This window comes from Macaca fascicularis, chromosome 12 (assembly GCF_037993035.2).
Source record: "Macaca fascicularis isolate 582-1 chromosome 12, T2T-MFA8v1.1".
Lineage (NCBI taxonomy): Eukaryota > Metazoa > Chordata > Mammalia > Primates > Cercopithecidae > Macaca > Macaca fascicularis.
In genome coordinates this window covers 93452471-93467358 of record NC_088386.1, presented here as the reverse complement: position 1 = coordinate 93467358, position 14888 = coordinate 93452471, and the positions used below count along the sequence as shown (strand labels likewise).

The 14888-nt window shown below is 38.5% G+C and overlaps 1 protein-coding gene and 1 non-coding gene across 4 annotated transcripts in view; one reads left to right on the top strand and one right to left on the bottom strand.

Annotated features, from left to right (window-relative positions):
- The window catches only part of PLCL1 (phospholipase C like 1 (inactive)), a 356424-nt gene that overhangs the window by 288841 nt on the left and 52695 nt on the right, over positions 1 to 14888 (bottom strand). The window lies entirely within an intron of this gene.
- Positions 8642 to 8805, top strand: LOC135966689 (U1 spliceosomal RNA). The gene has a single exon (XR_010580234.1). It is a non-coding gene; the product is annotated as a U1 spliceosomal RNA (small nuclear RNA).

Genomic DNA, 14888 nt, shown 5'->3' with positions numbered 1-14888 from the left:
AAAGCAAAAATTGACAAATGGGATCTAATTAAACTAAAGAACTTATGCACAGCAAAAGAAACTATCAGCTAAACCAGACAACCTACAGAATGGGAGAAAATTTTTGAAAACTATGCATCTAACAAAGGTCTAATATCCAGCATCTATAAGGAACTTACAAATTTACAAGAAAAACAGCCCCATTAAAATGTGAGCAAAGGACATGAACAGACACTTTTCAGAAGAGGCATACACACCGCCAACAAGCATATGAAAAAAAGCATCACTGATCATTAGAGAAATGCAAATCAAAACCACAATGAGATACCATCTCACACCAGTCAGAATGGCTATTATTAAAAAGTCAAAAAATAACAGATCCTGGTGAAGTTGCAGAGAAAAGGGAACACTTATATACTACTAGAGGGAGTATAAATTAGTTCAACCATTGTGGAAAGCAGTGTAGTGATTCCTCAAACTAAAAGCAGAACTACCATTTGACCCACCAATCCCATTACTAGATATATACCCAAAGAAATATAAATCATTCTACCATAAAGACATATGCACACATATTTTCATTGAAGGACTATTCACAATAGCAAAGACATGGAATCAACCTAAATTCCCATCAATGGTAGACTGGATAAAGAAAATGTGGTACATATCCACTGAGAAATACTATGCAGCCATAAAAAAAGAATGATATCGGCCGGGCGCGGTGGCTTATGCCTGTAATCCCAGCACTTTGGGAGGCCGAGACGGGCGGATCACGAGGTCAGGAGATCGAGACCATCCTGGCTAACACGGTGAAACCCCATTTCTACTAAAAAATACAAAAAATCTAGCCAGGCGAGGTGGTGGGTGCCTGTAGTCCCAGCTACTCGGGAGACTGAGGCAGGAGAATGGCATAAACCCGGGAGGCGGAGTTTGCAGTGAGCTGAGATCCGGCCACTGCACTCCAGCCTGGGCGACAGAGCGAGCCTCCGTCTCAAAAAAAAAAAAAAAAAGAATGATATCATGTCCTTTGCGGGAACATTAATGGAGCTAGAAGACATCGTCCTTAGCAAACTATAAGAGGAATAGAAAGCCAAATACCACGTATTCTTACTTGTAAGTGGGAGCTAAATGATGAGAACACATGGACACAGAGAGGGGAACAACAGATACTGGGGCCTACTTGAGGTTGGAGGCTGGGAGGAGGGAAAGGATCAGGAAAAACAACTGATGGGTACTAGGCTTAACACCTGGGTAATAAAATAATCTATATAACAAACGTCTGTGACACAAGTTTACCTATATAACAAACCTGCACATGTACCCCTGAACTTAAAAAACTTTTTAAAAAGACAGAGATCTGTTCTGTAATGTGCATTGTTAGGCAACTCTGTCATTGTGCTTACATCATAGAATGTATTTATCCAAAACTAGATGGTATAGCTGACTATGCACCTAGGCCTATTACTCATAGGCTACAAACCTGTACTGTATGTTACTGTACTGAGTACTATAACAATTGTAACACAATAGTAAGTATTTGTGTATCTAAACATAGGAAAGGTAATACATATCACTACGACTTTATCACCACCACAACTCACAAGACTATGGAAATTTTTCAATTCCGTTACAATCTTACGGGAGTACTGTTGTATGTGTGGTCCATAGTTGACCAAATTTTGTTATGTGGTGCATCACTGTATATATTTCACAATTTCACAGATATAAACTGAAAAAGGCAAGACATTTTAATGTCTCATATACAAACTTTTTTTTTTTTTTTTTTTTTTTTTGAGATGGAGTCTCGCTCTGTCACCCAGGCTGGAGTGCAGTGGCCAGATCTCAGCTCACTGCAAGCTCTGCCTCCTGGGTTTACACCATTCTCCTCCCTCAACCTCCTGAGTAGCTGGGACTACAGGCGCCCGCCACCTCGCCCGGCTAGATATTTTGTATTTTTCAGTAGAGACGGGGTTTCACCATGTTAGCCAGGATGGTCTCGATCTCCTGACCTCATGATCCGCCTGTCTCAGCCTTCCAAAGTGCTGGGATTACAGGCTTGAGCCACCACGCCCAGTCATATATAAACTTTTTAAGCATTTTATTTTTAAAAGATATAAGTAGGTTTAAAATTCAATCTAATTTAAACAACAGATTAAGAATTTATAAAATTGAGTATCAGACACATCTGAGGGAGCCTTACTTATGTCTAGTTCTTCTTCTCTTCTTCCATGGAAGCTTCTCTTCTATTCTTGTTTATTTAACCTCAGCAGAAATAAGAAGCAAGGTAGGAAGAGGAAGAAGAGAAAGCTAACATATTTCAGGATCTCCTATTTCAGGCACAGAGCTTGTGGTAGACTATAAACAGCCACATTTCTTTGCAGCTCATTCTATCAAGCAGTGGAATCTACTTTTCGACTCCTTAAATCTGGGCTAATCTTATGCCTTGCTTTGATTAATAGAATGCAGCACAAGTGGGAGTTCTAAGCATAGATTTCACGAGGCCTTGCAGCTTTCTCTCTCTCCCTCTTTAAAGGCTATGCCGTGTGAACAGCTCTGAGCTAGCTCACTAGAGAAGTTCCATGAAGGAGAAACAAGGTAACCAGCTGATAGCCTGACAACTGCCAGATAATTGACTGAGGCCATCTTAGACCACCTACTCTCTGCCAACTGACTGCTACCACAAGAGTGAGCCAAGGTCAGACCAGCAGAAGAACCACCAAGCAGAGCCCAGGCTGAAGTGTTGCTCCACAGAATTGTGAACAAATAAAATAATTACTGTTCTAAGCTTCTAAGTTTCAGGATGGGCTTTTATTTGTCAATAAATAACTGATAAAGTGCTTTACATGGTTATTTTACTTAATCTTAATAAGAAACTTATGAAATAAACATGGCAGACCCAGGGATTGTGAGGCATGAAATTTATCCAATTTGGGAAGTTTTCATTAGGAAAAATAGTACACATAATATAGAAATAGGAAAATAATACAAAATATACATACAAAGGAAGTAAACACATAATTACAAATCCAAAAATATCCATGATAACTCCAGTACCACCCCACATAAGGGCAAACGCGATAGAGGAAAAATCAGAATGGAGACCACAGGCTTAATAAAAACAGATAGCCGTGTGAACACATGGCTTGGGCCATTCAGGGGGCTTCATTCACTAAGCCTCATTAACTTCACAGGAAATACACTTCAACAGTTAGCATTACTTTATTTAATAAGAGGGGCTACAATTCAGTGGCTATCACTTGCCTTGGGATCACATGGATGGCAAGCTGGAAAGCCAGGATTTGCGCTCAGGTCCCTTTGTTTCCAAAACATATGCTCTTTGCAATACTCATGCTACCTCCCTACCAATAGATCACATATTCATTTTGACCTTGTAATCTACTCCATACCAAGTTTTATATCAATTGAAAACATCTCTACTTCAGGATCCCGAAACATACCTCACTGCAGAGCCTATCTAAGCACTTCTCTCTCATGAGGTATGTTCAACAGCCCCATGATGTAGGAATAAGAGGGCCTGGTTTCCTGTCCATTTCTCTGATTAGATGAAGAAATTGCAAGGCATATTCCCTCAATTAGGGACAGTTTTGGCTTCCTTTTTTTTTCGAGATCCCTTTCACCATATGCCAACTTCCTCATGGGCAAGTTTATATAATTCCAGAAACATTGAGCGCAGCTATCTTGCTCTCCTACCTATTTTATGCCCTTGCCTTTGCATTTTTTTCATTCATTCTATTTGTATCAAGTTTCTTCAAGTGCATATATTAACTTGCTTATGCACAATAAGCCCAAAGTGAAGCCAGGTTTTAATAACGTCTAATTAATCATTCTGTGTTCAGCTATACCCATCACTGCTCACTCTCCTTTCAAATGACCTTCACTAGAAAACTAGTAAATCATTACTACAACATGGAAACCAGATTTCTTCTCTTTTAACATTTAAATAGACTGTTTGTTTGCAAAGAATTCCTAGCTTTTCACCTCACTTAGCTGATACGATCAGCTGATCATTTGTTTTGCAGGTCAGTTTCAAAGTCAGAAGCCCTGATCAGCAGTACTGTAGTAGTTTATTCAGTGTACCTATTCCTATCACAGAACAAACTTTCTGCGTAAGGTTTAACCTTGGGAGAAAAATGGAGAATATAGCTGAAGCTCTCTGTAGAGGTTGTACTGGTGGTGACTTAAAAGCATGCCAGGCAGCCTGGTATAGAGAAAAGAACACAGGAAGGGTTCGGAAATGGCCACATGCCATCTCTGGGTCTCAATCTAAGACAATTGGCCTGGGTGACATTTCTGGTAGCTTCAGCTATAAAATTCTGTCAATCTATTTACTTTCTCCTTATCAAAGTGATCTTTAAAAACAAAAAGTTCATTCTTTTTTAAATTTCCAACTTTTATCTTAAGTTCAGGGGTACATGTGCAGGATGTACAGGTTTGTTACATAGGTAAACATGTGCCACAGTGGTTTGCTGCACGGATCATCCCATCACCCAGGTATTAAGCCCAACATCCACTAGCTGCTCTTCCTGATCCTCTCCCTCTTCCCACCCCTCATTCTCAGTAAGTATTTTTAAAGTATGGGAATTCTAAATACACAATCTTCTTAAAGTTAGGCCACTTTGAAAAAACTTCAAAAAGCCTCATCATAATATATTTTAAAAAGTAGTTTTAAACAACAGAATAAAGATAACGAAGAATAATGTAGGTAATAAATGTTAAGTCACAAATATTGCAAATAATGGCAAAAAAAATGGTTCATTTCATCTTTATCTATACATTGGTCTTTGATTATCTGAACTAAACTTGGAAACAAATCAATGAAATGTCCTGTAAAGGGTTTTTCATAACTTACATATTGTATAAACCACTAGGCTAGCTGTAATTCTTCAACTTCCAAGTAAAATAGTCCAGGTTGAATTTTAATAAAATTCCAACTGATTCTTCCCTACCAGAATAAAATATGATGTTTGGTTGAGCCAAAACTCACTTTTATATAACTTGTAACTGCATACATACAATACATTTTAAAATGTTGACAATAACATTCTGTTAAAAATAAATGCTTTTCTGATTTTTTCAAGTTCATTTCCCACATATATACCTTTTGGTAAGTTGTTTTTTAAAAATAACATTTAGAAAATTATCGTTGTAGTAACAGTAAGCCAAACAGTATAAATCTAAGATCCTATAATGCTAAACAAATTTTAGCATCATTCTCCTCTAACTTATTTCAACTTCTATCTCATTTATCAGTTGTCTTTACAATAAGCATAGTTGGATATGACAACTATAAAAAAGAAGTAAATGTTCCATCACAATGTCACTATGACCTACGGGGCTGGACCTGTGGACCTCTAAGTAGTCCATGACTCCCTAAATTGGGAAAGAAAATGTTATGCATATGTGTATTTCCTCTAGGACCAGTAAGATAAAAAGCACAGCAAGACAAGTAAATCAAAATTGTCTGATATATTCTTAAAGTTCCATTCAAAATCACCTTAGAAAGTAAAGCTTATGCAATGAGACAAAATTTGGTGGGGACACTTGCTGTAGATAAGGCTGGACTCTGTCTTAGGTCCAAAGGAGGTGACCAAGCTAAAACAGATGCCCTTACTGAGTAACATTCTGAAGTGACATATTTTATGTTGCTCAAATGGCACATCTGAACAACTGACTGAGAAGCAGAGGTTAACCAGGATGTTTCTCCTGCAGTGGATTAAAAACACAGATGTTAACAATTTAGCCACTGAATTGGTCTTTGGTTGTCTGAATCAGGATTCAGGTGAAGCAGGATGGGCCTTGTTAAAGAAGGCTAGGACACAAAGACTCACCACCCAAGTGGAGAGGTGATTTGGAACAAGTGAAGGACATCAAGTTGGCAAGCCTACATTAGGCAAGGAGAAAGTTAGCTAGAGATGTAAGTAACTAAGCTCTTGGAATTATAGAAAGACGTGGCAGCAGATAAATTAAAACCCAGCCAACTAGATTGTTCTGGAGAAGCCTATTGAATCCAGGCAGCAACCCAGCACCAGACTAGCTGGGCTATCAGAAAAGGTGGAAAGAAAGTGATAGTGCAGAATTTTGGTCACAATGAACAAGAAAAAGGCTTATTAATAGAATCAGACAAAGGCATAGCAAAACCAACGAAAGATCGATTTGTTGTGAATGAGCAGACTAAGTCACTAAGAACAGGACTGGCAGAAAAACCTAAAGCAGGGCAGAACCCACAGGCGGGGATTAAGTGGCTTCAGCTCTGAAAAAAAAATAGCAGTGTGCCAGGAAAAAATGCAAAGCTAAAATGAAGGATGGGATTTACTTAGATTAGAATGGGCAAGCATGTAAGCTGAGAGAAAACTAATGTCAGGTGCCAGTCACAAACACGGATGCAAGGAACACTTTATTCCCTTAGCCCACCTCTCAGTTTAACAAAATTCTTTCTCCAGTTTCTCTAAATTAAATGAGGAAATCAGTTTACTGACTTGAATATTTATGAGCTTTATTAAGTTACTTGCTCCCAGAATATTAGCCAAAAGAGGGCCTCAACCAGCACAGGGATCTTTATCCTAGTGACTGACCATATCAGTTATCCAAAAGAATATTCACAATGACCACAGGACAAGCTGTAAAACTTCTGTCCTTATTTTAAACATGTAATTTTCAGAATAATATTTAGCTTAAGCTTTAAACCAAAAAGCAAAAGAGTAGGGGAGGGGAAAGCATGTCATTATAGTACAAAAAAACTGACAAGTCAAATTCAAGTAACTCCTGAGTGCTAGTAATTTCAGGCCCTTAAGTAATTTGCATCTTCCCTCCCTTTCTCCTTACACAAATGCTGAAAAATAAACTTAACTCATTACACGTCAACAAAAAGTATTGTCCTAGTATACAGATATACAAGTGGAGTCCTTGTATACAATGTTTTATAATATTATGTATGTATTTCTTTATAAATAAATGTTAACATAAATTATGGCATCCAGAAAACTTTATTTCAAATTCTTGCACTATATACCTTTGCAAACACTATAATGCTTAATAAAAGCTCATGTGAAGATTTTTTTTTCCTGGAAACTAAAGAAGCATGAAGACTGTCAACCAGTCAACAATCTAATGTAATTTAAGATGAAAATGGGTCCATTTTGTTCCTTTAGGAAATCTCCTAGAGATATGGCTGAGGCAGAGAGAAGCCTCACTCAGTAAGAAATCAGTATATGTTTAGATTTATGTTTGAATTGGCTTGGTATTCCACTTGTTGGGAAAAGGTAGAGTTAATCTTAACCCCATACTATTGCTGGTCACACCTATATTCCAGCCCCATTTCAATTCAGAGTGCCCTCCTTCTCCAACAAATATTTTTGTGTAACTGCTTTGTGCCAGGAATTGCACACAGGGCCAAGGATGCAGTGTTGAAGTGACACAGGGCCAGCCCTCATGGAACCTCTGAACTCACAGGCTAATAATGTGCATAAGAATCACCCAAGGGGAATGTTAAAATTCAGATTCTCAGACCCAGCACGGGTCCCCAAAGCTTCCAAGGATTCTGATGCAGGTGGTCTTTAGGAACACACCCTGAGGAACTGGTCCAGATGAAGCCCCCTGCAGATAGATCCTGTAAGTGTCTGCTATCACTGAATCCCCAGCACTGACCACATATTAGATATTTCAGTACATATTAAATTAGTCTATGAACAGGAGATGGAAGAATGAAGAGATAATCCCTATTCAGTGTCGCAGGTACAATGATAGAGGTGCCATAAAAGCATAAAGAGGGTCAATATAGCTTGGGTAGAAACAGGGACAACTTCCTAGAGAAAGCAGCCCTTGAACAAGTCTTATAGGATGCATAGGAGGAAGCCAGGTAAGAAAGGGCATTACAGAGAGAAAACAAGAGCAGAGGCAGTGAGAAATAGTAAGATTTAGGCAGAAACTACACGTTTTGTTGCTACTGGCTCTAGAGGCAAGAAATGCTGGAACTTTAACACATTATCTCTAACCCTGATAGCCCTCTTCCAGTTAAGGATGATTATTCCTGTTTCACAAATAAGGAAGGCGAGGCACAGAGAGATTAAAGTTTGTCCTAGGAAATGATATCACAGTTCCTCAAAAAATTAAAGCTAGAATTACCATATGATCGATCCAGCAATCCCACTTCCAGGGAATACACCCAAAAGAACTGAAAGCAGGAACTCAAACAGACATTTGTACACCTGTGTTCATATCAGCATTATTCTCAATAGCCAAAAGGTGGAAGCAACACAAGTGTCCATCATGAGATGAATGGATAAACAAAATGTGGCACATACATACAATGGAATATTATTCAGAATTTAAAAGGAAGGAAATTCTGATACCTGCTACCACACAAATGAGCCTTGAAGACATTATGCTAAGTGAAATAAGTGAGTCATAAAGGGACAAATATTGTATGATTCCATTTATATGAGGTACACAAAAGAGTCAAATCCATAAAGACAGAAAGTAGAACAGTGGCCACCAGGGAGTGGAGAAAGGAGAAAATGGGGAGTTTATGTTTCATGGCTACAGAATTTCAATTGGGGAAGATGAGAAAGTTCTGGAGATGGATGGTAATGGTTGCAGAACAATGTGAATGTACTTAATGCTTAAAAATGGCTAAAATAAATATATATTTACGTGGCAGGGGAGATACCATGATCACAAAGGTGGTTTTTCCAGGGCCAGACTTATCCATTGCATTCCGGATGTGCTGACCCCTGCGATTTCCCTAAATGTGGGAAACTCGACTGCATAATTTGTGGTAGTGGGGGACTGCGTTCGCGCTTTCTCTTGTTGTTATTGTGATTTAAATAATAGCTCTGACGCTAAAAAAAAAAAAAAAAAAAAAAAATGGCTAAAATAGTTAATTTTATGTTAAATATATTTACCATAATAAAACAAAATTTATATAAATAGACATAGATTTATATTATAGATGTATATAGATATCCTAGTGGCTGCTCTGAGATTCAAGCCTAGCTCTGTATTCTAAAGGGAGCCACTAGTTTCACCCTCAGGCCCAAAATAGGAGAGGTTTAAAGAAAGGACCTTGGCCAAAGCTACCAACAACCCGCCAGCATCTGAGAATTATAACATTAATTAGCAGTGACTGGCATCTATCAACATTTCTATACATATATGAACATTGAAGAAAAATCCATCAGTATAAAAATGTTAAATGACAGGAACAATATGACATATTAATCCTGAGAGCAATAGTAAAAGATAGTTACACACTTTCATCTCCTCCTTTAAACTATAATAAATGCAAGTGAATGAGCATATTAAGTGCTTCCTCTCTCTTTTTAATCACTACCGTGCCATTCCAAGCATAGAGATTTTTTTACAAGGTGTAGCAAACAGATAACAGTTATGAAGGTGGTAAAACAATATGTAATCAGATGACAATCTAGAGCCAGGATTGGTACTCTCCAGCTGCTGTGTCAAGAGTTTGACTGGCCAGGGCAGGCTGCAGCACACAGCAGTGCCATCTCCCCACCATCCTCCCTGCTCCCTCCCCCACCCTGCCACATTGCAGCTGTGCAACAGGGGGTGCCAGGAATTGGAAGGCGCATTGCCTTGAATGATATTTTTGCCCTCATTCCACATGCTATTAAGTCCCTCCTACCTCCAACTATCACCAGCCGGTACATCAAAAACATGGCAAAAGCCTGTCACTGAATTCATTCATGGCATTTGCTGCAGCTTTAAAATACACAGAAAAATCAAATGCCAACCATCCTTATTCATATATGAGAGGAGAGCTATTTGGAAATTGTTCTACATTCACCTTTTACTACTAACAGTAAATCCAAATGCCCAGCCACAAGCCATCTATCACGTGGCCTCACATTGGTACAGAAGCACAATCTTAATATATAATCATCAGGGTTTGGGTGAGGTGGAGTCAGGGGAATGGGGCCAGGTGCCGGTACTTCTTCTATTTCATCTTGTTGGGGTTTAAAGACCCCTTGAACTTTGTCCAAGGCCAGACCTTCTTGTTCTCCTGGTCTCCTCTACCATGCCTATTTCCGTATCAGGACCTTCAGGTGAGGGGTAAGAGAAGTGAAATTGCTCCCTTTGGAGCCAATGCCTTTTCTCCCGGTCTCTGCTGCTTTTCACTACCTTCCCCAGTTCCTGTCTCTTCTCTTTCTTGTCACTTGTACCCAGATTTTAGGTGTCATTGGGAAAGTCTTTCTTCTTATAGCGGCTCAGGCAGCATGCCTTCCCATAAACACCAATAGCTTCATATGCTTCTTCAACCAAAGACCACTGCAGCCAATCAGAGCACTGCTTTTATTCCAGACAGATAACTAATCAATCCTTCCATCACCGTGCAATAGAAAAAACTCTTCAGATTCTAGGTTGATTATTACTTGATAAGCTACTTAATTACTAAAAAGCATCTGTACTGACTTTTTTGTTGTATTTTTCTATGTATGTAGAACTGCTCCCAAAGTCTGAAGTTTCCAGAAATCCTATCTTCATGTTTACAAAAACTGCATTTACAAAAAACAGATGTCAGGAGGAAAAAGTTTTTCCACTGCTCTCTTAGGTTTATTTCCTGGAGGTATGTGAATTAAACTGACAGAAAATAAAATAGCACGAGAAAAGAAGGAGTTTCTTTACACGGGCAATGCACATATATATGGGAGTGCCCAATGACGACTAACTCAAAGGGGTGGTTAGAATATGAGACTTATATACCTAACTTTGTGGGGAAAGAGGAGGAAGCTCCTATGGGAAAAACAGGTAGGCTTCCTTAGAAACGGCAAATCAATTTTTAGGAGAGCAAACGGTAGATAAGAAAGTTGTGATAATGTGTGTTTATGAAGGTGAAAGTGGTCTTTCTGTCTTCTTCAAGGCCATGAAACTCTCCTGGAGAGAGGATTTATGGTAGCCTCATTTCCCACAAGTTGCTGCTTTTAGTCAGATAAGGGAAGCTCCAATATGTGTTCTTGAATCTCAAATGTCTTCAGCTTAAAATAAACTTTGTACCAACTCAGGGATTCCCACAGGTCCCCACTCCAAAGATGAAGACCTGGAGTGGGTAGGTGTAGTTGTTGTACAGACAATATGACCTGTCTTCTATAATATCGGAAGGGAAAGGAACATATAAGCTATAAAGTAACTCTCCTGATATGTATATGGCCTTCAGGTTTATTCTACTTATGAAAGCCACCTTCTATACAAGTATTGAACCCTCTTAATTTTTCTCATTCCAAATATTACTCAAAATTATATGCTTACTCATTTATTCCTACATGTATTCTCTATTTCACACAAACACACACACCATATTTATCAAGATAATTCTGACAATAATATATTCTAAACTCCATGCAGGATTCATACTTTCTCAAATAATTGACAAAAACATGCATTCCTTAAGTTCATATGTTCCAAAAAGCATTTAGCTCACTGTCCGAACTGGAAATGGCTTAATTACCTTGGGACAAGGGGAAATGGTGGGGTGAGACAGACAGGAAGAGAGAATGAGATCAATTCCTTAAAACAAAAGAGTTAGAGCAGGGAGAAACCTTGGAGAAAATCTGATTCAATCCTGTCACACTACTAATGAGGAAACCGCTAAACCTTAGAAAGCTTAAATCACCTGCCCAAGGGCATACCACTACCTGGTGACTGAGCCAGGCTTCCTGGCTGCAGTCGTGTGTGTGTGTGTGTGTGTGTGTGTGTGTGTGTGTGTGTGTGTGTGTGTGTGTATGTGTGTGTGTGTGTGTGTGTGTGTATGTGTGTATGTTTAACCTCTAAGAGAAGCACTGAAAATTTGTGTTAAAAGGCAATTTCAGATACATGCTTCAACGGTAGTGGTACTGCAAGAGCACCTAAGAGAACTTGAATCAGTCACTCAAATGATAATCTACTCTCACTTTAATAATCTCTCCAGAGAGATTGCCTCTTGGTAGACATTTCTGTATTGATTTAAGCCCAGTTCTACAGATCCTAAAGGAGATGTACTCAGTTCCTTTTATTGCTCTTTAAACCCTCTTGATTTCCTCAAAGTCCATGAGGAGTTTCTTTCTCTCACTCTCTACCCACCACCACCATTGAATATTTCAAGAAAAAAACATTTTAAGGTTATTTTTAAATGCCATTCTCCTTTTACATTTCTCCAAATTTCGTGCATTGAGCTGTATTGCTTTTGTAAGCAGAGAAGAAAAGGCAATAAATATTTATCTTTTAATTTCCATTATTCTATGTCGCCTGCACATCTCATAATTACTTTAATCATTACTTTAATCATTTAAATCTTCCTTTAAAATTCAAGGCAAAAATTAAGACCTCCCAAAAACACACATGTGCACACACACAAAAAAAAGCCTTTTTTCTTTTGCTGATTTTTTTTTTTTTAATTTTGTAGAGATGGGGTCTCTCTATGTTACCCAGGCTGGTCTCAAACTCCTGGCCTCAAGCAATCCTCCCACCTCAGCCTCCCAAAGTGCTGAGATTACAGGCATGAGCTGCCTCACCAATATTTTCTTTTCTATTGCTATTTTGTTGTGGCTTTCAATTACATATATGACAGAATACCAATACTGCAAACCTACTGTTCCTTGCATTTGTTACTCTCTTGCCTGCTATCATCCACCCAGGGATTAAAGAAGGCAGGGAAGATTGTATGTCATGTTTGTCTCCACCTTGCCAATATTCTATGGACTGTAGCCTTGGGAACAGAACTCCACCTGCCCTTTAATTCCTTCAATACCAAGTCTTCACTGTCAATTCACTTAGTCAGCACCTAGGGCATAAAATATACTTTGTGAAGTATATCAGAATACCAAACACATATAGCTCTGCAAGTACACAGGTGGACTGCAGGGTCCATCCCCTCTAGTTAAAGAAAGGAATTTTCCTTCTCTTTACTTCCCCAGGGCTGGTAGTACTTGTCTCATCTCTGTGGTCCTATATTTCTCCTGACAAAAGGTTTGGCTCCAGACACCATCACTTGGGTCAGGCCAAACCAGTCTCTAGGCAGCAACACAACACCTGCAAGTGGTTTGATTGTCCCTCTTGCCCAGAAATATTTTGACCTTGTCTATTATTTCCAAAGCCATTTGTTCTAGTTTACCTTCTCAATCAGCCCTTCTCCAGGATCTGTCTTAGATAACTTGCCACAAAATTTTTTTGTTTATTTTTTGACTCCTTCTTTTGTTCACAATGTTCTCCCACAGCAGTCTATTATGGGTTCGTAACAAATGAGTCCCCACATTTACATCAAACCTACCTCGGCCTAGTCCTTGTCTTCAGGAAGAAGTACATTTACACTCTATAAATCAACAAGAAAAACTCTCCGAATAGGAAGCCTATGAAAAAGCTATCTTTATTTCTCATTTTGTAAGAGCCCATTTCGAATCCTGAAGTATTCCCATTTTACTAAGTAAGTTGAATTTCTACATTTTCTTCTACTCTTTCTTATCAGAAATCCTAGTCTCCTTCCCTGACTTTTCTTCATAAACAGCATGTCTGTGTCAGAATTTGGTGGTTAATGAGTGCTAACCACTCACCTGTCCAAGAAGTCTGGGTGCTCCCAAACCCATTGTTTTACCTTTCAATGAAACAGTTCAGAAATTTCAGAAGCTCATCTGTTTACAATGAGCCTACCTAGTTTCATCTGAAATACATTCACTGGTATACTTTAGTATCTATGTGCTTTATCAGAATTCATCTACTTCATTCTATTGTATAAGTTCTTAGTAGTATGATCCCCTTTAACACTTTAGAAATCTGATTACAGTTTTACTTTTTTAGCTCTCTTTAAAGGATAGGATAGGAAAACGCATCTTAAATTGCACAGCTGCACTCTCTGACTCAAGCTACCTAGCAACTGTCAAAATACAACCCAAACCACAAAGGTGTTTGAAGCTGCATGTGAAAGCTTATTCTAACAGAGATACTGCCAACTCTTCTACTGTCACATGCAGCTTGGCATTTCAGCACCAATACAATAGGGAGACAGCTTGAGAGTGGGAAAAGTGTTCTGATGGCCTAAAATGTTTGAACATTCTCCTTTGCATTATTCAGAATATAACATAAATGCATAATTGGAGTCAAAGCAGTAAGTTCCATGAATTACATGAGGGAAAATGTTATTAATTCCAGTTCCTCCAAATTTCAGTTTCAGTGAGTACATGTCTACATAAAAATCCAAATATCTGTGTCTCTTAGGTCAGAGTATTTAATCCTGCTCCTCAAAACTCATGTTTCAGAGTCTGCTTGGAAAAAGAAGGTAAAAATAATTTGCCAACTGCATTGCAAGGAAACTACAGTTACCTTTATGCCTTCCAGAGGTCAAATAAAAGCCATTCTCTCTATAAAAATAAAAACACATATTGTATGAAAGACCCACTAGAAACTGTTAACAGTATTTGCCTCTGGGGTGCTGAGAATCTGGGGCACTGAGGATCTGGGGCTTACCATTTATTATATGTTCCTTTATATTGTTAAACTTTTTTCCATGTTCACTTGTTGTTTCTAAAATATGAAACAAACATTAAAAATAAGCTAACTTGAAGGTTGCACAGGTTTAATAATGAGATTATTCCCTTGGGATGAGGAATGGGAACATGTGTATGCTGGTACCTGCAGACAATCATAGGTTTCTACAGTAAACACTCCTCCACCACGTGCTTTCTGATCATATTTAAGAAATACAGCTGTTCTCACTGGGACTACTGAGAAAATAAACTGGAGTTCTATTTTGAGAATTCAAAGTACATACCATTCATGCAAACCAAAGAACACACATTTATTCAAGGACCCAGCCTACTACTTCATAGTTATAAAACGTGGAAAAGAAACCACAAGTCTCATATCAGCAATACGGCTGCACAACTCTTCAAATCCTTCTCTAAAGA